The 16,355-nt window shown below is 38.7% G+C and overlaps 1 protein-coding gene across 2 annotated transcripts in view; it reads right to left on the bottom strand.

Annotated features, from left to right (window-relative positions):
• The window catches only part of LOC306888187 (xylosyl- and glucuronyltransferase LARGE2s), a 69,481-nt gene extending 57,748 nt beyond the window's left edge, over window positions 1-11,733 (bottom strand). The window contains exons 1-2 of one of the 2 annotated variants that reach the window (XM_079446364.1): window positions 11,521-11,691; window positions 11,089-11,191 (exon numbers count right to left, since the gene is read on the bottom strand). The gene's annotated coding sequence lies outside the window, so the exon portion shown is untranslated. Of the gene's footprint in view, window positions 1-11,088 lie in introns of both variants that reach the window. The other variant, XM_079446363.1, reaches the window with a different exon arrangement.
• Window positions 11,734-16,355: the final 4,622 nt, after the last annotated feature.

Consider the following 16,355-nt stretch of genomic DNA (forward strand, 5'->3'; position numbering starts at 1 on the left):
AGTGTTGTCATTACTCATCAACAACAGATCATAAGCAATCGTCTGGCATAAATGTGAGGTATTTACTGATTGCAAACTACTCTGAAATGGCAAGCCTGTAGAACGCGCAACAGCGCAGCATTTTGACATTGAACTCACATTTATTCAATTAAATCATTGCCTTTTTTAGTTTCATAATCTTATTAGGCCGTAACACAATTCCTGCGGCCCGTGTGGACTATGGTTTCACAGATATTTAAAAAATAGAAGACAGTATACAATACTAGTATTCCATTTCTAAATTTAGACACACTCTTCCACTGTATTTGAAACAGAGATTGAGGGTCTGTTTTATAAAGTAGATCCTGCTTATATTTGTACACAAGGTATGAATGCAGCTGATAGACACAGCAGCATGCTGCGCCATGACTTTTACTAACAGCCCATTTTTGAACACACATCACACCTCTCAGGGGAAAAGACGAAAAGACGAATTAAATTATGAATTATCATGTAATGTTCCATTAACAGGCAAGTACTGCTAATGCATCCATAAACACAATTTCAATGACAAACAAGCACAGCGTGAGCGGGGCAGCAGATTTTAATTTTTTGTATTTATTTATTTTTTTTGCTGATATTATGTTTGCATGACCATCATAACTGACCTAGCGGACACGTGATGCTGGTTGACAGCAAGTCTCAGATCCTCACGTTTGTGCCACCCTGTATCTCTCTCTCACACAGCAAAGCAACTGACCTTACTGAATATTTAACAATATCTTCCCTTTATAATATCCAACCTTACTCGGATAAATACAGCACACTGACGTTAAGTGATATGTAATGTATGGCTATAATCTCAACTGCTTGATTTTTATATCGTCAAAAAAATTCACTATATTATCTTCTAGCGATATATTTAAAGGTGGGCTATGTAATTTTTCAAAAACGCTTTAGAAAACTGAGTTGAGGCCGAGTACCAAAACAAACTTGTAGCCAATCAGCAGTAAGGGGCGTGTCTACTCATGATGTGGAGGAGATAGCGTTCAGTGCAGAAAGATAGAGATAGCAACAAAAGAGGAAAACGTCTGCTGAACGATAAGGCAAGAAGTAGGACCCGTGTAAAAATTGGATCAGCTTTCCAGCGCTGGAGGGAACTCAAGGAGCGGAAGGCCTGCGATCGGGCGCCGAGGTTGCTTGTTACACCAGACACGGCACAACAGCTAAAGTCTGTCTTCACTGGACGTGATAAAGCGACCGTTGAAAATCGTTTGGAATTTGTGTCAGCACGTCATAAATAGAACGCGGCAGCAGTTTTCTGTCTGGGAATTGTGGCGCCGCACAGCATCCAGTGTAGACAGCATCACTGATTATAATGACGTCTACAGTATTTTGTTGCGCCGCTCGCGTCCGGTGTAGACATGGTGTAACATTGGTTTTGCTTTGATTCACAGAACTAATTGTTGCCTGGGTTGTGTACGTATATGTGGGGCGGAGCTATCAAAATAGGGGCGAGACCCTTTTGGGGAAGGGGCGTGTTTGTTTTGGTGATTTCAAATATCAACTTTGGCTACCAAAAATCGCTTTCCCCACCTTTAATGTTTGATATAAAGTGCATCCTACTTTATCTGCATACATACAGTACACTCACATAAAACTAAAATAGTCTACTGTATAGCAAATCTCACTGATCGTTTATACTATTTTACAGCTTTTATATGAAATTGGATATAGCAAATCTCAACTGCTTGATTGCTTGCACTGTCAAAAAAATGTCCTACTGTATTATCGCACAGCTCTACATATACATTTTAATATACTGTATATAGTATACAGTACACTCATGTAAAGTGATATATACTGTATACATCTGAACTGTCTGATTTCAGTGCAAAATGTAACTATAAAATAGAGCAGCTCTTTATTATAAAGTTGGATATAAGCATGTCCCACTTTGATATAGTACACTCGTTTAGGGCGTAAATTTTGTTATGTAAAATGGTAACTACATTATTGCCCAGTAATATATTAAAAGTTAAACATAGAGCACATCTTACTTTACCTTTATCGTAGCAAAAATGTAAATACAAAGTTCTGTCATGAAATTCTATGGCTGCGTTTACACTGGCACAAAAAATCCAATCTTTTGCTCACATCTGACACAGATCGGAATTTGTTTCGCACGTGTAAACACAAAAACCTGCGCGAGATCCGTTTTTTTCGCATCCTATCTGAGCCACTTCCAAATGTGGATTTTAATTGGATACACATCCGATATAAAGATTTTTAATGGCGTTTTAATCCTGCTGTTTGCGCTCGCATTTTATTGAGATGGAAACTTTATAAAGGTAAGAAATTGCACATTCTGAAGCTGGTTTTCAACCCCTGACCCGTGAATTTTGAAAATACAACAGCTAAAAGCTACATTATATTTCTCAGCAATGAGGTGATAACTTTTTTTGTAATTAAACTGACAAACTTGTTCGCAATGCTTCACAATCACTCACTCGCTCGCACGTGGGTGCATGTGTTCATTCGTTCTCTCTCTCTCTCGTTAATCCATTCAAATTATCATCTTTATTTCTCTAAAGAATTCTACCTCAGCTGTAGATAAAATAGTCACAAATTAAAATTACCATTATTTTCCGGTCTTTATCTGTTCAGTCAGATTTTGTGCTGCAAAACATCAATGACAGCCGTTGGATATGGTCAAAAGATCGGACCTGTGCATTAAGACTTGCAGAGTAAACGCAGAATATATGGCGCAGGCTGATAGTTTCGAACTTATGATATAATCACATCATTATCACATGGTGCAGCTGTTTGCTTCTTTTCACATCAGCAGACAATGAGCTTGCTGCTCAACATTCAAATACTTGACTAGGGCTTGCTATAGCAGTTGCAGTGCACTTCAGAAACCCTACACCTTCCGCAGCTCCACCTATATAGATCTGCTATGGGGTGATTTCATGTATTTTATATATGGGGGTCATTTCATACAACTCCAATTCCAGAGAAGTTGGGACATTTTGTAAAATCAAGAATCTGTGATTTGTTCATTCTCTTTAACTTTTATTTAATTGACAAAAGTGCAAATAAAATATTTCCAAAGTTTTCACTCACCAACTTAAATGTATTTTGTAAATTTGAACAAATTTAGATTTTGATGGCTTCAACACACTCCACAAAAGTTGGGAAAGAGGCATGTTTATCACTGTCACATCAACCTTCCTTTTAATTACAATGTTTCATTGTTTGGGAATTGAGGATACTAATTGATACAAGACTTCAGAAGCTCAGCAGTCTGTGATCGTCATTGACTGATTCTCCTCTTCATGACTGGTCATACATTTTCAATTGGAGATAGATCTGGACTGCAGGTAGGCCAGTCTAACACATTCGCACTGTCTCTACGAAACCACACTGTTGTAGCACATGCAGAATGAGAGCTGGCATAATAACCATGGACTTCATCTTGACATTCAGCAAGACATCATCTTGATGGCAGTATACTGTATATCTCTGGACAATCCCAATATATGCCTCCATGTCAATAGTACCTTCACACATATGCCAGTCACCCATGCTGTTTGCTCTGCTGCACCCCAATACCATGACAGGACACAGTACAGCACACATTTTCACTGTCTTTTTGACTATCTGAGATGAGCTCTGGCCAAGAGAACCCAGCAGCATCGCTGCATAGAACTGATGTATAGCTTTCTCTTAGAATAACAGATATTCAAGTTGCATTTCTTGATGCAGCAGCAGACTGTGGTAAATGAAAGTGGTTTTCTGAAGTACTCCTGAGCCCATGTGGCTATATTTAACACCGCAGCATGACGGTTTCTTATGCAATGCCATCTGAGGGCTCAAAGGTGAAACACATTCAACTGAGGTTTCCTGTCTTGCCCTACATGTACTGTGATTTCTCTGGATTCCGTGAATCTTTTCACAATATTATGTATGGTACTTGGTGAAAGACCTAAATTCTTTGCAATTTTGCATTGCAAAATATGATTTTTGATTTGCTTGACACCTCTCTTGTGAAATTTGGCACAAGGTGATGAGCCATGATCCAGCTTTGCTTGCAAAGACTGATATGCTCCTTTTATAAGCAAACACGATACCTTGATCTATTACAAAATCAACTGCTTATTGTGAACTGTTTCAAAACAGTTTAACATGGATATTCTATAACCGTTTCACTTTTATTTTGCCTCTGTCGCAACTTTTTTGGAATGTGTTGCAGCCGTAAAAAGAAAAAAAAATTGTTCATATTTACAAAATACTGGAATTCTGGAACTTCTCTGGAGCAAAATACAACTATATTATTGGCCAAAAATATATTAAAGTTGGAAATACAACACAACATGAAAGGCAGTAGATTCTATTTAGCAAATCTTGGCTGTGTAACTTTATTTCATTGCAAAAATGAAAATATAGCAAATCTCAAATGCTTGATTGCTTGTAAAGCTGCTGTGAAAAAAACTATTGTTAAAAGCACTATACAAATAGTTTTGACTTAACATGACCGTAAGGACAGTCTGCGAGCAGTTTGTGACACATTTATTTGTGTATTTCACATTGACGATAAAAAGAACAGCAATAGCGCACAAATATCAGATCACACTGCGGGAACAGCCTTGACAATAGGCATACTGCATGCTTTTTCCCAAGACTCCTGGGAGCTCTCTTTCTGTGTGGAGAGATTTGGGCATTGAGGCTTGTAGATAACCCTCCGCCGTGTCCTTTGAGAGCAAACTGCAAGGGGCCGGGCCCCGCTCCTCATCCCCCAGGACAGCCATATTCTCTATTCTCATTCATCTGCCTTCACATGTGGAGAAAACCAATGAATGTGGCTTATTATAGCTGCAATTTGGTGCATTGTGGGGGGATGAGACATTTTGACTGCGGACCTGTGATCGTACCCAAATGGAAAAAGGGCCGGGGGGTTTCATCACACACTTTTTGTCTTGCTAAACATTTAATGAAGTGGATGTGCTTCAGAAACAAGCTAATATGAAGTAGGCTGCAGATTGTTGTGCTAAAACGAAGCTCTCTCTAATGAAAATAAGTGTGCTTAATAGTATTAAATGTGCATTTGTAGTGTAGCTCAAATCTTGAAAGTATATTTTTAAGAATCTGTACTTGCAGATAATGCAATATTAATGAATAATATTAACTTAAAGACAGTACACTTTTATGGCTTTTATTATTGCCATAACGTGTACTCTTTTATGCTAGTGTACTTCTTTTTTCACAAGAAGATAAGTAAGATTCACATTAAAATAGAGCTAGCCTGCTACAAACGTCATAAACCGTTCACACCTACGGCAGCTGATCAGGCATATTCCCCAGCACCTCCTACTTGAAAGCAAACAACACAAAATTGTGATCGGCCTCACTTACACACACACAAAGAGCCTTTATATGTGCAAACGACCTAGAGGGGGCTTACGAATGTGAATGCAGAACCTAAACAGCAGTGTGTCGTACATTTAACTAAAGGGTCATCCAACTGGTTGTAACCACACAGGCACATGCTGGTGGCTCCTAAAAAATGACTCCAGGGTCTTGAAGGCCACCCCACTTTAATAAAAACAAACAATGACCTTTGCCACTGGCCCTTTCATTCTCACACTGTCTTCTCTGACCCTGGGTCCTGGACGAAATGAAGGAATGATGGGATGATAAGCAGGGTTATGGAGGGCTTTTGTTAAACATAATGTTTATCTATACTCATCCTGGGCAAACGTTTGCCTGCAAATGTCTTCAGCGAAGAATTGTAGACTGTGCTGTATCAGTGTTAGATGAAAGTGAGTCAGACATGTTCCGACAGGGGCTTGATGTTGTGTTCTTGTTCAATGAGGAAACAAAGGTAGTTTGTGGTTAAATATTTAATGTTTAGGCGAATATAAATTTTTAATCCTGAACATCACTTCCTCTCTTTCTCCCAGATTGATCACGGTCTCAGCACGAGCAGCTGTCCAACATACACAAACTCAAACGTCTAATAAAAGTTACAGAGTTATGGCAATCTGTCATATTAACACCCTTGAGAAAATGAAGTGTGCTTAAAGGGCTAGCTCGCCCCAAAAAATAAAAATCTGTCAGCATTTACTCACCAAACCTATATGTGTCAGACACAAAAGATATTTTGAAAAATATTGTAACCAAACAGTTGATGATACCCATTGACTTCTATATTTTATTTATTTATTTCATATCAATGGCCACAGACACATGACGAGTGCAACTGTAGCGTATGTGCTTTTGACACGCATGAGCTGCAGTGTATGCATAAAATCTTTAGATTTCATTATGCCTGACCCCATTCCTGCTCTATAATTTCCCATCAGCCTTCACTATCCCAAGGAAAAAAGGCCAAAAATAAATGTGAGGACAGTAAAGTTGAGAATTTGTCACAAGACCTTTAATTTTCTTGCTACTCCTATGTGAAGGCAGAAAATCAATTAAAAACAGCTTTTCTGGAGTGTGGCAATGCCAGCGGTGTGTCGTGGGTGCTGACCCGCTAGTCATTAATGCTCTCGGTGCGCTTCTGTGTGTACATCGAAGCAGGATGTGGGCGGTAAAGCCAATCCTCCTTCAGGGTCACTTGAGTTCTTCTCTCAGCACTGTCTTGTATAACACTATTCACGATACTTGCCTTCAGTCTTTGTTGGTGTGTTTCAGCTGACGTGAGTGTGGGATTATACGCTACTGCACCTAAAACTCTGCCCTTTTAAACACCATCAAAAGCTCCTTTGCTGTAACTGACCTCGATGCTAAAAACAGTATTGTGGAGTCTTGCATTGCATAACTCATCTCACAACAAAGAGAGGCCTCTAGTGTTAGTTACAAGACCTGTGGCAAGGTTTTCCATTAAGACTGAGAGGTCACAGATATCTGCATGAACCTGTGAGGTTGAGCTTATGAAATATTAATCACTACATGTGACCCCAGGCTGTAAAATTAGCACATAGACACCCTTGGTTCATGAATTTACACGAGTCATGCGTGACAAGTCAAAGGGGCACATCTCAGGAAATTAAGCCTGTTTTGGGATCCTTTTGATGGAATCATTTTAGAACCTTGTGATTTGTTTTTTAGACAGTTTACTAACACATTATCAATATTATATTGCTTAATTATGTCAATAAAATGTTAAAACATTTTCATAACTTTAAAATAGTAATTCAAATCATGTCCAGACATTTTATTACACTTTATTGATTTTTTTATTACAGAAATTTAATTAAACTCAGTGCAACAAATACTACTATATTAGTGATGCGCGGGTCGGGTATTTTTCCAACCCGCGGGTCCCGCTTTTATGAAATTATTTGGCCCGCCCCAGCCCGCCCCGCACCACTGTATATATTTTTACAACCCGCCCCGCCCAGCACCCGCGTAAATATGTAAATTCCCGACCTCAATTTCTCCCGCACCTCGTCTTCCATATTCACTTTTATTTCTTTGTTTTTGTTGTGACTGGCAGCGGTAGCTGCTTGGCGCTTTCGTGACTTGTCACGTGACGTAACCTTATCAAAGAACTTAATAAAACATGAAAATAGATATTCCCAAATATTTAATATAGGCTATAGGGAATTGCACGCAACATACATGGATTTTTTTTTTTTTTTTAATGACCCGCCCCAACCCGCCCCGCAAATAAAGTGACAATTTCTTTACCCGCCCCAACCCGACCCGCGGGGTCCGCGGGTTACGAGACGACCCGCGCATCACTATACTATATTATCTATCCATCCATCTAACTATCCATCCATCTAACTATCCATCCATCCATCTATCCATCTATCTATCTATCTATCTATCTATCCTCTAACCATCTATCCATCCATCTTTCTACCGGTCTATCCATCCATCCATCCATCTTTCTACCGGTTTATCCATCCATCCATCCATCCATCCATCCATCCATCCATCCATCCATCTATCTATCTATCTATCTATCTATCTATCTATCTATCTATCTATCTATCTATCTATCTATCTATCTATCTATCTATCTATCTATCTATCCTCTAACCATCCATCCATCTTTCTACCGGTCTATCCATCCATCCATCCATCCATCCATCCATCTATCTATCTATCTATCTATCTATCTATCTATCTATCTATCTATCTATCTATCTATCTATCTATCTATCTATCTATCTATCTATCTATCTATCTATCTATCTATCTATCTATCTATCTATCTATCCTCTAACCATCTATCCATCCATCTTTCTACCGGTCTATCTATCCATCCATCCATCCATCCATCCATCCATCTATCTATCTATCTATCTATCTATCTATCTATCTATCTATCTATCTATCTATCTATCTATCTATCTATCTATCTATCTATCTATCTATCTATTACTGCCCATCTTTGTCTATCTCTCCATCTTTCTACCCATTTATCCATCCATCTCTCTACCTATCCATCTGTCTACCTGTGATTTGTCTATCCATCCATCTATCTAATTTCAGTGTAAAATATTTAGCAGTTTCAATAAAGTAAACAAATATTTCTTATATGTTTTATACATTTTTTTATTCACAATATTTCTTATATTTTTTGATTACATGGACTTTTCTCCACCCCTGGTCACTTTCCCATTCACCGATCAAGTTGCCCATATTAATATGAAGCACACTGAATTCATGACATTTACTGAGAGTGACAAATAGAGAAAGATGAAGGAAGAACAGATGAATAACCACAGAAGGATGAAAAGGAGCTATTTGAATGCAAAAATGTGATTTGAATCAGAAACATGCTGTTTCTGCGTCGCTCTGGGGGTCACTATCCTTGCAATTCTGTCAGCAAACTGCCCTTTTGGTGCAATCAGGGAGCCGGTTTTATTTCTTCAAACGACGCTGTTGATACTACAAAGGACAAGGTGATAAAGGATCACTGTCTTTCTCTCAAGGAAGGCCATCTGTCAGACCTTGTGGGTGTGTGTGTGTGTGTGGTTCAGAAGGATAAAGAGTGGGCATCTAATCATCCTAAGCCAAGCTTCAGCCATGTGTGTGTACACAGTTGGTGACCACCATCACGATCACAAACAGAGCCCGTTCACAACCCTAGGTGACAACAACTTCAGAGACATAAGAATGAGCGACGAGACTGCGCTCTGTACTGTCAGTATGCTGCTCACCGTCATTCCAACAGACTATAAAATGAGTGTAAATGTCCTGCAAAACCAACAGAAATGTGTCAGCACTATTACAGGAAGAGTAAAGCTTTGGCTCGGCTCAGAGGAAGCCTTTAAAACTACTTTACATTCTCCTACTCATATATCATAAAGCGTTGCTCAGAAGTTACCTAAGAAAATGAGTTAAGTAGCAATGGCGCTGAAGACATGGATATGGAAATTGACTTTATGAGATGTGAAATGAGGACAATACACCTTTAACAATACAGATTGTGTCAAAGCACTTAACAGTATCAAATTGGAGGATAGAGTGTCAGTAATGTATAATAATAAGATTAAACACTCAATTTTCAGTTAAAGGGATTTCATTATTGAATTCAGTGATGTCATTGTCTAGCTCAGTTTAGTTTAAATAGTATCTGTGAAATCAAATTGACGATAATCACTAGATTAAAAGCTATAATAATATCTCAATGTTACTAAAATAACACTGAATTGCATTTCCTGTTTCTAGAGAAACAGGAATCACACTAGACTAAATGTGAATTTACTAAAATGATGACTAAATATGCAGTTGGCTATTGGTTAACATTATTGTCCAAATATTGTCAGCATAAATGCTAAATCATTTATTTTTGAAGAAAAATGACAAAGACATTTTTCTTTGGAATCATGTGCACAGATGAATCATTCACACTAAGAGTGTTATTACATGTAATAAGAAAGTAGATTGGGTCGATTTTGATTTCATACTCGGTGTAATTGCAGCGATTTCGTGGAGCACTAAAAATTCTAATCTCATTGTACCTGCACATTGACAATAAAGAGCTTGAAGTTCAAACAGAAAGACATGCAAAAACTGGAAAGGTTGAACTAATTGACTGTCTGACTCCCACAAGCTTATTGTCACCGACAGAAAGAAGAGAAACACACCCGTTTCACACACGAACACACACAATTTCTCACAATCTCTCCCCTGAGCGAACACACACACACATGAACCCCTCCCTGAGTGTATAAACACTCACACACACTGATTGAAGATCGCTCCGCTTGTGTGAAGTGAAACAGGGATGGCGCTCTGTAGAGAGTCGAGAGTGTGAGATTGCTAAACACTGATGTACAGATGTGTGAGTGGAGAAAGAGATACTGAAGTGTGTTAAAAGAATAACAGCTGCTTGGAGGAACACAGGGAGTCCTACATTTTGTGCTTCAGTGGAGAGAAATGTGGTTTAATTAGCAGTAACCTTTTCAGTATCCAGAGACCAGCCAATCACATGGCCGTACACACACACACAAACACACACCTCACGTACACGGTCGGTAGTTAAAAAGCGGTCATCCTCGGCCACAAGCGTAGAAAGTTTTAATGTGACAACCAGTGGCTGCTGCCATCACGGTGAGTCAGTGTTTATGGGCAATTAAAGCATGTCATTTTAATACACAGGGAATACACAGATTAGGGGTCACAAAATAAATGCCTAACTGTGAGAACATAAAGGTTAATCTAAAATATATTATCTGCATAACAATTTGAGTGAGACCTTTAAATAGAAATCATAAGAATTTTTTTTACAACGTAAATCTTGATCATATTCTGCAGCATGATTTGAGATTATCTAAAGAGCATCTTGAGCTTCATTAAAACCAAGAACATCTGATCGTCTGTGCAAGGAGTTCTCATGATGTCACAAATTTACTTAATTTAATAGTGACCCAGAAATAGTGAAGAATCAAAACGTTTATTTGTGTTAAATGTTTTAAACCCTAAAACTTTGCATATTTCCATGTATAAACGACATACATAATTTTATTTAACCCTCAACACTGAATATATAAATTCAGTGCTGAAATATATAAAAATGTATATCAATATATATAATGTTATCATATATTTAATATAAAAAATGTCACGTACAAAAGTTCTTACCGTTTTTCACCTTGTCTTGTGCGGCAGGTTCAGCGTTAAATCAAGTATACGGCAATCCCAAAATCCATCGCAGTATCCATCCCAAAATTCCAGCTGCAGAGTTCTGGTTAGATCCACACAAGTGAGTGAATTTGAGAGGCAGGTGTGCCCTCAATGTATGAACTGATGATTTCAGTGCATGATCACAAAGACACAGAGAGAGAATGAGAGAAAGGCAGAGAAGACTGAAGGAACTCTCGAATGAAACCCTTCAAGTCTGATAGATTCAGTGTGCGACACAAATATATCTCACACTTTTAGAAATGGGGTGAAAGACGACGCTCCGAAATCTTAGAGGAAGAGTCCCAGGAAGGTTGAAATGATATGTAGTCCATGCCTCAAAGGATCAGAGAGACTCCTAAAAGAGACAGACAAGGGACAGTGAGTCCTTACCCTTAGGCACTCCTAGAAGAAGAAACCAGTGCAGAGCAACCCTAAATCAGCTTTCTGTCTCTTGCACGGACACATTCGAGGTCCTCTTCCATCTTCCTCACGTCTCGGGGCTTGTGAACAGTGTTAATCTCTCGCCGTTGTGCTCTGATCTGCAGCTGAAAGGTACAGAGCAAGCAAAGCACCTCCCCCACCTCCGCTAATCCGGCCCTCTCTGTGGCAGCCCCTTTTTGCTGCAGCCAATCAGAGCGAAGGCTCTGCCTCCAGGCCTGCCCCCATTCTCTGCCCAATTTCTCTCATACACTAACACTGACACATTATACACTGGATACTCTATTACACTCGACAGACTAATGCACAGAAAAACCCAAAGTCTGGATCCAAAAACGTACAGATGGGGATTTAGCAAAGACTCCCATGTTCAATTATAATTTGTGTTGAAGTGAGTCATTTGTTTTTAATGAGCGGTGTTAATTTGAGTCTGAAATGACATGATTGACACTGACAGTTGGCTATGCAATAAATTGGAAGGAAGAAATACAAAATCTCGAATATGTTTAGCTGATTTTCCAAGATGACATTTACTTTTACTTACTTTACTTACTTTTAGTCATTTAGCAGACGCTTTTATCCAAAGCGACTTACAAATAAGAAAAAGTGACTAAAACTAAAAGTTAACACTCTGTAAATACTCTATACACACCCATTTAAGAAAATACAGAAATTGAAAAATAAAATTGACAAATGCATACAACAACATTTCAATAGTAAACATAAAAGGGGAAAAAATAAATAAATAAATTACTTATATCCTTTGCCGGTGTAGATTTATTTTAATTTAGGTAGTAGATTTTTGTTTTGCTTTTCTGGAGCAGCGACTGCTCGGAAGGTACAAATATGTACCATTTGGGTACTAATTTGTACAATTTTAGGTACTAATGTGTACCTTTAAGTTACTTACGTGCACCCTTAAGGGGTAAATAATTTACAAAGGTGTACCTTTTGAAAAACTTCCACCCCAGTGAGAGCGTTTGTACCTTTTTTTCTGGGAGTGTAATAATCTCACTTGTCTCTCTTCTTGAGGATCACTAACCTCGACAAACTGCTTAGATTTCCCAAGATACCAGAGTCTGCAATCAAATGTCACAAATCATTCATTTAAACCAAATAATCTTAGCTGCTATCCACATTAATTTTATAGCTCTATATTCTCTCACTGTATGTCAACTATTTTTTAGTTTTCTAAGGGGGGAAAAAAGTTGATGACTTCAATAAACATATCTGAGAACATCATTAGGTCTCCTGAGCTATGGACTAGCAACCTCTGAGCAGCAAAATTAACTTCTAGGTAGTTCATCTTCATGCAAATGTGCAGAAACACAATGGTAAAGTGGAGCTCACATTAGATTCCTCATGATACAGTTGGGTACTGAATTCCACCTTTATATCGTACAGTTAGGAACTATCCTTATCCACAACTCTAATCCAAGGTAAGGTAAAAGAGTCCCCTAGTGAAAAATAAATATAATGAAATGTATTTATTTCATGCTAAGCATTCTACAAATACATTTACTTATGAACATACTTTTACAGTTAGGAAGCACAAGGTGTTGGTAGACATCAGAGGGAGACAGTGATTTATTTGAGTGACAATTTGTTTTTCACAATGGGTTTTCATACTGTCAGCAATTTGCAGTGACAAAGTAAACGAAAGTCATTTAAGTTCAACGAGAGTTGGCAACTTAAGACAACACGACTGACAGCAACAGTTGGCAATGAAATAAAGTTGAATGAAGTTCAACTTTATGCAAATACCCAGCAATGTGATGCAGTGATTTACTGTGGCGTAAAGGTGTATGAGTTCAGATTGCTGAATTATCACTAGTAGCGACTACATCACCCCTGGCTAAACACCTGGGGAAATACTAATCAAAGAAAAGGCACGCAAGCTTGTTCACTCCCACGAATCACCAAACAAAGAGGCGTGGATACAGACCAATTAAAATTTTATTAAATCATAAATTATAAAACAGAAACCATGGCGAAGGAAACAGTAAAATGACGACAAGTGACCCAAAGCCACAACAATAAAGAAAGACAATCACAATCAATAAGTTAAATGAAATCAAAAGTCTAGTAACTGAGCTGGGGTATCCCAGAGGGTGGGCAGGCTAAGCATTGGGCATCACAACGGCCCCCAATGAACCAGCCCTCTGTGAATGAAATCTCACAAGCACCCACACACTCTAGTGAAATTACACTGCAAGCAAAACCTACACCCCACACTTTGGACAAAAAAAAAGGAAAGCGTTTACTCCCCGCACCAGATAGTCCGCCCACTCTGGTTCACCCCGCTCCTAAAGAAGAAAAGAAAAAAATAATTACAACCAAAGTCAATATTCATACAAAACACTGAATTAAATAGACTTTCACCAGATCAATAACAACGATAAGCAGATGAACACAAAAGCCAAGAAAAAAACAAAGATAAATCTCCAAATTAACAACAGAAACTACTACTACTACTACTACTACTAATAATAATAATAATAATAATACAAAGATAACAATTTCACACACAAAATAAACAATTCAAAGCAAATTAAACTCCAATCAGAAACCCAGAAACATCAAACACAGACAAAGACGCCAATGGAATACATTTCCACAAAAACAATGAAAACAAACAATAATTAAAACCAAAGCAGAACAACAATGTCGAGGCTAGGCCATGTCACAGAGCATGTCACCCTTGCAAGGCTAAAATACACTAAAAGACAAAAGTTAAAATGTATACCTTTTTGAATGCCTGTAGGGATATAAATCATTTTACACACCCCATTCTGCTCGATTGCTCCTGTCTGCCGTTCTGCTGAGAGGTTTGCTGAGAGGTTTGCGATTGTAGCTCTGTGTAGCTTCGCTTTCTGCTGAATTTTACTTTCACTCTCTGTTGTTTAAAGTGATAAAATATAACTTAATTCCCTCCATATTTCTGATATTATCTATCAAACTAATCTGACTAATTTGATCGTTCGCTTTTAATCTAAAACCGCAAGTGCAACGCGTGTGCCATGCGTTAGCATTCGTTAGCCAGTTAGCTTGTCATTCGCGTTTTTATTCACGCCTATTATTGTTTTCTTTTTTCTCGCTCCTTTTCATCTCTCTCTTGCTCCATTTGAACTCATAAGTTCATCAAACAACAGTGGTAAGTAAATCATTCCTCTATCACGGTGAGTAATGGCTTCTCCTTCTCTTGTTATTTGCACTTCATGTCACATGTATAGTTTATCTCTCTCTGTCGGCGATGAGGGATTCACATGTGATACATGCAGGGACATAGTTAGGCTGACAGAGAAGACTTTAGAACTAGAGACACGCATCCAAACTTTAACTGAGGACAGTAAGAATGTGAGGGCTGTAGATACGGCTTTGGATGCGACTAGCTCAGCGAGTCATGTACATTGTTCGGTTCCGGTATTAGAACCCGTGCAGGAGGGCAACTGGGTGACAGTGAGGCTGCATAGTCGCGGGTCAAAACACCGCTCTTCCGTTCCGATCAGAACACCGTTCCCAGCAGGTTCTCTCCCCACTCAGTGACGCACCCACTGAGAAACCTGATGAAAGTGCTCTAGTTATTGGCGATTCTATTGTACGGAACGTGAAAACAGAGACACCAGCCACCACAGTCCATTGTTTACCGGGAGCCAGAGCGCCTGACATCTTGGCAAATTTAAAAGTGCTGGCTAATGCTAAACGTAAATTCAGTAAGATTGTTATTCACGTCGGCGCAAATGATGTTCGACTTCGCCAGTCGGAGATCACTAAAAATAATGTTAAAGAGGTGTGTGAACTTGCAAGTACGATGTCAGACACTGTAATATACTCTGGTCCCCTTCCTGCTTACCGGGGTGATGAGATACATAGCAGACTGCTGTCACTCAGTGGCTGGATGTCTAAATGGTGCCCGCAGAATAACATAGGTTTTATAGACAATTGGACAAGTTTTTGGGGCAGACCTGACCAGCCCGGAAAATGGAGCGCAGTTAACTAGGAGATCTAGTTAATTACAGACCGATCTCAAATGTCCCTTTTCTGTCAAAGATACTAGAAAAGGTAGTATCCTCACAATTATATTCCTTCTTAGAGAAAAATGGTATCTGTGAGGAATTCCAGTCAGGATTTAGACCGTATCATAGTACTGAGACTGCTGTCATTAGAGTTACAAATTACCTGTTTCTATCATCTGATCGTGGTTGTATTTCTTTATTAGTGCTACTGGATCTTAGGGTTGCGTTCGACACTATCGACCACAACATTTTTTTTGAATAGACTAGAACACTTTGTTGGCATTAGTGGAAGTGCCTTAGCATGGTTCAAATCGTACTTATCTGACTGCCATCAATTCGTAGCAGTGAATGAAGAGGTATCATATCGATCACAAGTGCAGTACAGAGTACCTCAAGGCTCAGTACTAGGGCTGTTACTTTTCACGCTTTACATGTTACCCGTGGGAGATATTATCAGGAGACATGGTGTTAGCTTTCACTGTTATGCTGATGATACTCAGCTCTATATTTCTTTGCGGCCCGGTGAAACACACCAAATTGAGAAACTAACGGAATGTATAGTTGATATAAAAAAAACTGGATGACAAGTAACTTCTTACTGCTAATTTGTGAAAAAGCAGAGGTGTTAATTATCGGACCTAAAAACCCCACATGTAATAACCTAGAACACTATCTAACACGTGACGGCTGCTCTGTCATTTCTTCTTCATCAGTTAGGAACCTAGGTGTTTCTAGCATCTGTAAAACTGGGTTTTTCCATCTCAAAAACAT

The sequence above is a fragment of the Barbus barbus genome (assembly GCF_936440315.1).
Source record: "Barbus barbus genome assembly, chromosome: 22".
Taxonomy (NCBI): domain Eukaryota; kingdom Metazoa; phylum Chordata; class Actinopteri; order Cypriniformes; family Cyprinidae; genus Barbus; species Barbus barbus.